The 6,000-nt window shown below is 40.4% G+C and overlaps 1 protein-coding gene across 3 annotated transcripts in view; it reads left to right on the top strand.

Moving 5' to 3' along the window:
• Window positions 1-6,000, top strand: part of GNG2 (G protein subunit gamma 2) — a 118,926-nt gene continuing 112,926 nt past the window's right edge. Inside the window, exon 1 of one of the 3 annotated variants that reach the window (XM_029950750.1) lies at window positions 1-80. The gene's annotated coding sequence lies outside the window, so the exon portion shown is untranslated. Of the gene's footprint in view, window positions 81-117; window positions 143-6,000 lie in introns of those variants that run through there. The other 2 variants (XM_029950752.1, XM_029950751.1) reach the window with 2 other exon arrangements.

Genomic DNA, 6,000 nt, shown 5'->3' with positions numbered 1-6,000 from the left:
CGGGCTGCGCCGGGCTCGCCTGCACACGTCGGCTCCCACGCAGGAGACCGGCCGCTCTCCGACCAGCCGCGGGCGCCGAGGTAAAGGGGCCGCTTTCCGCCTCGCTCCTCGCTAAGTGAGAGAATGACCACCCGCTGCAGTCGTAAGGGCAGATTTCTAAGGGAGGATGGGGACGCTGCTTCGGGCTGGGGGGAAAGGAAGAGGATGGGTTCTTTCCGAAGGGCTTTGAGAATGGCCAAATTCGTGGCACATTTGCTTTTTTGTTTTGTGTTGTTTTTCGTTTTTTGTTTTTAAATCCTCATTAGCGCTTCGCTTTGGCGATTCGTCAGAAAAACACGCTAAATGTGAAGAAGCCGTTTGCATAGTTGTATTGGCAGAGAGCGGGGCTCCGTTGAAATCCACTGGGGCTGTGAAGCTGTGGACTCGTCCTCTGAGCGTTGCAGTCCCCTGTTTTAAGGGTTTAAGTGGTGGGAAATGTTCGTTGCATTATCTTTCTTACGTATTGCACTGAGGTGGCTTCTGTTTTGCACTATAATGACTGTGATTTAGCTGTTTTTTAATTTTAATTTTATTTTGGGTAAATCCTTTTGTACTCAGAATTTGCCGACAAGGGCTGGGATTGCTTATGTGAGGGGCAGTATTTACCGTTTAAAAAAAAAAAGGTGTCTTCCTCGCTCTGCTCTCTGTGCTGCTGCTTTCCGGACAACCTCAGAAACAGCTACCATTTGGCAGTAGGTCTCATCCTAAAGTTGCATCCTTTCTCAAAGGGAGTGTGGCGGGTTTAACTTGTCCAGAATCAGATATATATGGATTTGATGTTTATATGAATTTTATTTCTCTGTTGGTCAAGATGCATGTTAATGTTAGTGAGGGACAGAATGTAAAAGTGGAGATCAGTTATTTCCTTACCTGTATACACAGTACACAGACCCAAATGGTAAAATCGGAATGCAGTTTTTGTTCTTTGAGTGTCTTGAGCAATGGATCCTCTTAATGAGAGTGTCCGTGATCATGACTTGTTCATATTTATGAATGATATATAAAAGTACAATAAATGGGTCTAACGGATTGGAAACGAAATTGTGAGATTTCTTTGGCAGGATATGTAGCAGAAAGCGTAAGACACGAATGAAGCATGGTTTTAAAAATTAAGCTTTGTTCCTCTCGGAGAGAGTGGGTAAGCAATAAATGGTCATTGATAAAAGGGTTCTTGAATTTTTAGAATGAAAAGAGGTTAAGTTTTCAAAGGAAAGAAAGAACTGCATATAGTAAGGTAAAAAAAATAGCAAAAAGGTCATATCTAGATACTCAAATTCTTAAAATATAGGTTTTTAAACAGGAAACATGCCATTGAGAGTGTATATGCCTCCTTATTTATCACCATTCTCGACGATGATAAGCTTAGGGTCTGTTTTTCAATGCCAGCTTTCTGAAATTGATTTGGCTTCCCAAAATTTGTGGGTATCAGCACATGTTCAGAGATGAGAATCTTTAGGTAATAAAAAAATGTCTACTTTTCTGAAGTTACTTCTTATATTAAACTTGTGCTATGTCTAAGGGGCAAAATATTGCTGGTGTTGAAACCACAGAGTTTCCCTGTGGACTCATTGACTTTAATCAAACCTGTAGGCAAGACGAATCATTCCATGTACTTCACAGTTGCACTTCCCATTTGCCTCCTCAAAGATGTAATATGTGAAGATAATCTTCCAGGGAGGAGACGGAGGGTGGATCTTGGATCCATAATGCCCCTAACCCGAGTTCTGTGATCAGGTCGCCTGTCAGTAAATGAAATAGAAAGTTGGGAATCTGGGCTGTATGAAGGAGGGTAGGGCTCACCCTCTGGTACTCCAGCCTGTATTCACTAGATCCTGCCAACACCCTGCTTTATTTGAGGATGTGTAGACAATCTGCCTTATTCTTCGCTGTGTGTTTCACAAAAGAGTAAGAAAATGAAACCTTGGCCCTTAGGCACAGGAGAGTCAAAAGGGCCCCCTGTTCTCTTTCAGAAAACAATTAAGAGCTGCCTATTTTCTGTACAGCACAAAACACTTCCTTAATTGTTAAATTCCAGCTTGCAGCACAGCATTAGTGAGTACCAGCAGTTCAGTAACTGTGATGGTAGACGGTTTAGGAAAAAGATAAAACTGCTTCTATGCTTAAAACTGGATTATTTCCACTTGTTCTGGCCATAAGGAATATTGAAAGACATAGTGCTTTTGCCCAGAGTATTCAGTGGCTTTTGAGGAGTCGACGTACACTGAAATTTTAATTGTATGTTTTTTCCCCTGCCATATGGCCAATGACTGAGTGGAAACATGACTCCATTATTTCGTGGCCAGCCCTGGGCCTCATATGGCGGGCACATAGTGAATGTATTTGGTTGACTGACTTTTTTAGCCTACTTCAGAAGGCAGGCCTAACTTTTAAGTATAAAAGCTCTATCGTCAAAGCAGAAAGCCAGTTCAAAAAGAGAACTGTGGGTAGAATAAAAGAACATCGTGGAGTGAAAAGAACACAGGCTTCGAGAGTCAGGCAGAGCTGCCTTTGAGTCCTACCCCTGGTTCTTACAACTTGACCTGGTACGTTAATGTATAAACCTTAGTTTCTTCATTGTAAAGGGAAGTTAACAGTACATAGTCAAGGTTTGTGGGTTTTTTTTTTTTCATTTTGTTGTGTTTTGTTTTTGCTTCTGTGTGTGAATATGTGAGTGCCTGGTATGTGGTAGGTACTCAGATGTCATTTTTTCTTTGTGGGTGGCATAAGGGAAAGTTAGTGTATTCTCGACCTTTGCCACTACCTTGAAGGTTCCAAGAGATATTCTTTTTTATTGGAGTAAAATTTATATAACATAAAATTTCCCTTTTTGACCATTTTTAAGTGTATCATTCTGTGGCATTAAGTATATTGACATTGTTGTATAACCATTTCCACTGTCCATCGGCAGATCTTTTTCATTTTTCTCAAACTGAAACTCTGCTCCCATTAAACAATTAGTCCCTTTCCCTCCTCCCCAGCCCCTGGCAACCATCATTCTACTTTCTGTCTCTGAATTTGGCTACTCTGGGTACCTCATCTAAGTGGAGTCCTACAGTATCTGTCCTTTTGTGACTGGCTTAATTCACTTGCTGTAGCGTCTTCAAAGTTCATCCATGCTGTAGCAGGTGTCAGAATTTCCTTCTTTTTTTCTTTTTCACACTGGATAAGATTCCATTGTGTGTATATACCACACTTTGTTTATTCACTCATCTGTTGGCTGCTGGGGTTGCTTGCACGTTGAACCTATTACGGATAATGCTGCTGTGCACAAGGGTTTACAATTATCCATTTGATTGCCTGCCTTCACTTTTTTGGAGGTACCCAGAAATGGAATCGCTGGATCAATTTGTAATTCTATGTTTAATTGTTTTGAGGAATGGCCATACTGTTTCCCACAACACCTGTATTATTTTACAGCCCCACAGCACTACATAAGGGTTCCAAATTCTCCTCAGACTCACCAACACTTGTTATTTTTTGGGGGTTCTTGGGGGGTTTTGTTTGTTTTTGATAGTAGCCATTCTAATGGATGTGGATTGGTATTTCTTTATGTTTTCAATTTGCATTTCCCTGAGGATTAATGAGGTTGAGTGTCTTTTCATGGACCTATTGGCCATTTGCATATCTTCTTCAGAGAAATGCTTTCTCAAGTCTTTTGCTCATTTTTAAATTGGATTGTTTTCAAAGAGACATTTTTAAATGGTAGAATCTCTTAAACATAGTGCGTTGTAAAGATCATGACTATAATATTTGTATTTAATCTCTTGCATATCCAGTATTATCTCTGCCCAAGTAAATTACCTCTTTCAGGAGTTACTTTTAAAATCAAAAGGAGGGGTGCCTGGGTGGCTCAGTTCATTAAGCACCTGACTTTGGATCAGGTCATGATCTCATGTCTTGTGAGTTTGAGCCCTGCGTTGAGTCCATGCTGGTAGCTCAAAGCCTAGAACCTGCTTCAGATTCTGTGTCTTCTCTCTCTGCCCCTTCCCCACTTGCACTCTGTATATCCTTCTCTCTCTAAAAAACAAAATAAACATGAAAAAAAATTTTTTAAAGAGAAAGTAAGAAACTCTGCATAACTCCTGGTAATTGGTGATGTCAAGGACCTCATAGTGATATCCAAACCCTTATTTTAGACGGTCACATCAGTGAGCCTGCTGGTCAAACATGGACCAGGCTACTACAGAGGAGGCACTGGGAGACTGTTGTTCCCATGTTTTTCTAGCTTCTTCTCATTAGCTGGATGAGGGAAAAAAATGCCCAATAGTTAGCAGGGTCAGAAATAGGGAAAAGAATCTAAAGTACTAAATTGTTCTCCAGGTCTTTATTTTATTTTTTTAAAGTTTATTTATTTTGAGAGAGAGAGAGAGAGAGTTGTGAGCATGTGCATGCATGCATGAGAGAGCAGGAGAGGGGCAGAGAGAGAGGAAGAGAGAATCCCAAGCAGGCTCCAAACTGCCAGCAAGGGGGTGGACCCAGAGCTTGAACCCATGAACTGTGAGATCATGACCTGAGCCAAAACCAAGAGTCCAACCTTTAACCAACTGAGCCGCCCAGGCACCCCTCTAGAGCTCTGTATAATGGAGAGTATTCATCTGTTAAGAAAGGGCTGTAGTAGTTAAACAACAATAAATATCTGAAACGTTTTCTACTAATGAAATGTGATTCTAATCTAAATTTCACTTTTGAAAATAGGGAATCCTTGTGTGTTTCATTTCTCACTACAGATTTCACCCCTGATTCTGAAACTGGTGAGGCAGGGTGTGGACAAGGCTGATAGGAGCTGGGTAGGAAGACGAAGGGGGAGTCTATTAGGAGCAACAATATCTGGTTGTGGTGTGGGTACAGAGGTTGACCTGGAATGGTTTAAAGAGCTTCTGAATGATCATCTGTGTATTTCTTATAACATACTCTTCTTATCTGTCAGTTGGTTGAATAATGAACCCTACTTTGTTTAGTTTGCAAATCTATTTATTCTGCATTTACTTGGAGGATCCATGACTGGCTTTACTAGATCCAGGTGGAGAGGGGAATTACAAAGCTACGTTAAGACTTAGTTCCTGGCCTATGACATCGTAGAATGGTACAATTGAAAATGACCTGGGGATGAGCCTAATTTGTATCAAGCCCTCCATGATGGATAATAGAAAAGGCCCAGAATTTAAATTACCTTTCAAGAGTTGCCCAGATGATTAATACCTTCTCGCCTCCCAATTCAATCTTCATTTCACCTCCCTCCATCTTAGAACAAATGGATAGAAAAGTGTTTATCGTTTGTCACTTTTAAAATTATTCGTAAGACCAAATTATTTTGTTTAAAAAGAAGACCGTAAATTTTTAAATTTAGTACCCTATGTAATATGTAAGTATGCAGTTTCTGTGTTCACATGTAAAGATACCACAGTGGAATTGAGATTCAGATTTCAGGTAAGAGCATTATTCTCTTATGTTAAAGAGAATGAGTTATATTTAATCGGAATCAATGTTCAGACAATCTCTAGGGGACTTCATTAAACATTAAAAAAGAGGGAGCTCAATCTTAAACTCTAGTGATAACATGTTTCTTAGAAATAGTACCACTGTATACCAAGGTTTGAGATAAGACGGGATCAGCTCTTTTATCTCTTGGCAAATATGTAAACAGTCAAACTCTTTAAAAGAGAGGCTTGGGAAAAGTAGGCCCTTGATCTCCTTCCTCCCTGTTCCTTTGGACTTTCCTTGACCTCCTGCCAGCCTGGTTGTCAGGGTCAGACCATTCCACAATCCTCTCCTCCAGTACCTGGCACTCAGAGCTAATGAAGAAAGTCTAGAAGCTGGTTCTACTCCACATTCAGTGCAACATCAGTAGGGCCATTGCTGTTCTCTGAAAACCCTTCCTTCTTTTTTCTTAATTTCCTATTTTACTATTCCCTGTGCATTTTCAATAAAACCATTAAACCCAAGTCCTACTACCTTTATTTA

Source organism: Suricata suricatta, chromosome 9 (genome assembly GCF_006229205.1).
Source record: "Suricata suricatta isolate VVHF042 chromosome 9, meerkat_22Aug2017_6uvM2_HiC, whole genome shotgun sequence".
In the NCBI taxonomy this organism is placed as follows: Eukaryota; Metazoa; Chordata; class Mammalia; order Carnivora; family Herpestidae; genus Suricata; species Suricata suricatta.
Note: the sequence above shows the minus strand (reverse complement) of the source record. Positions and strands in the feature narration are given on the sequence as shown.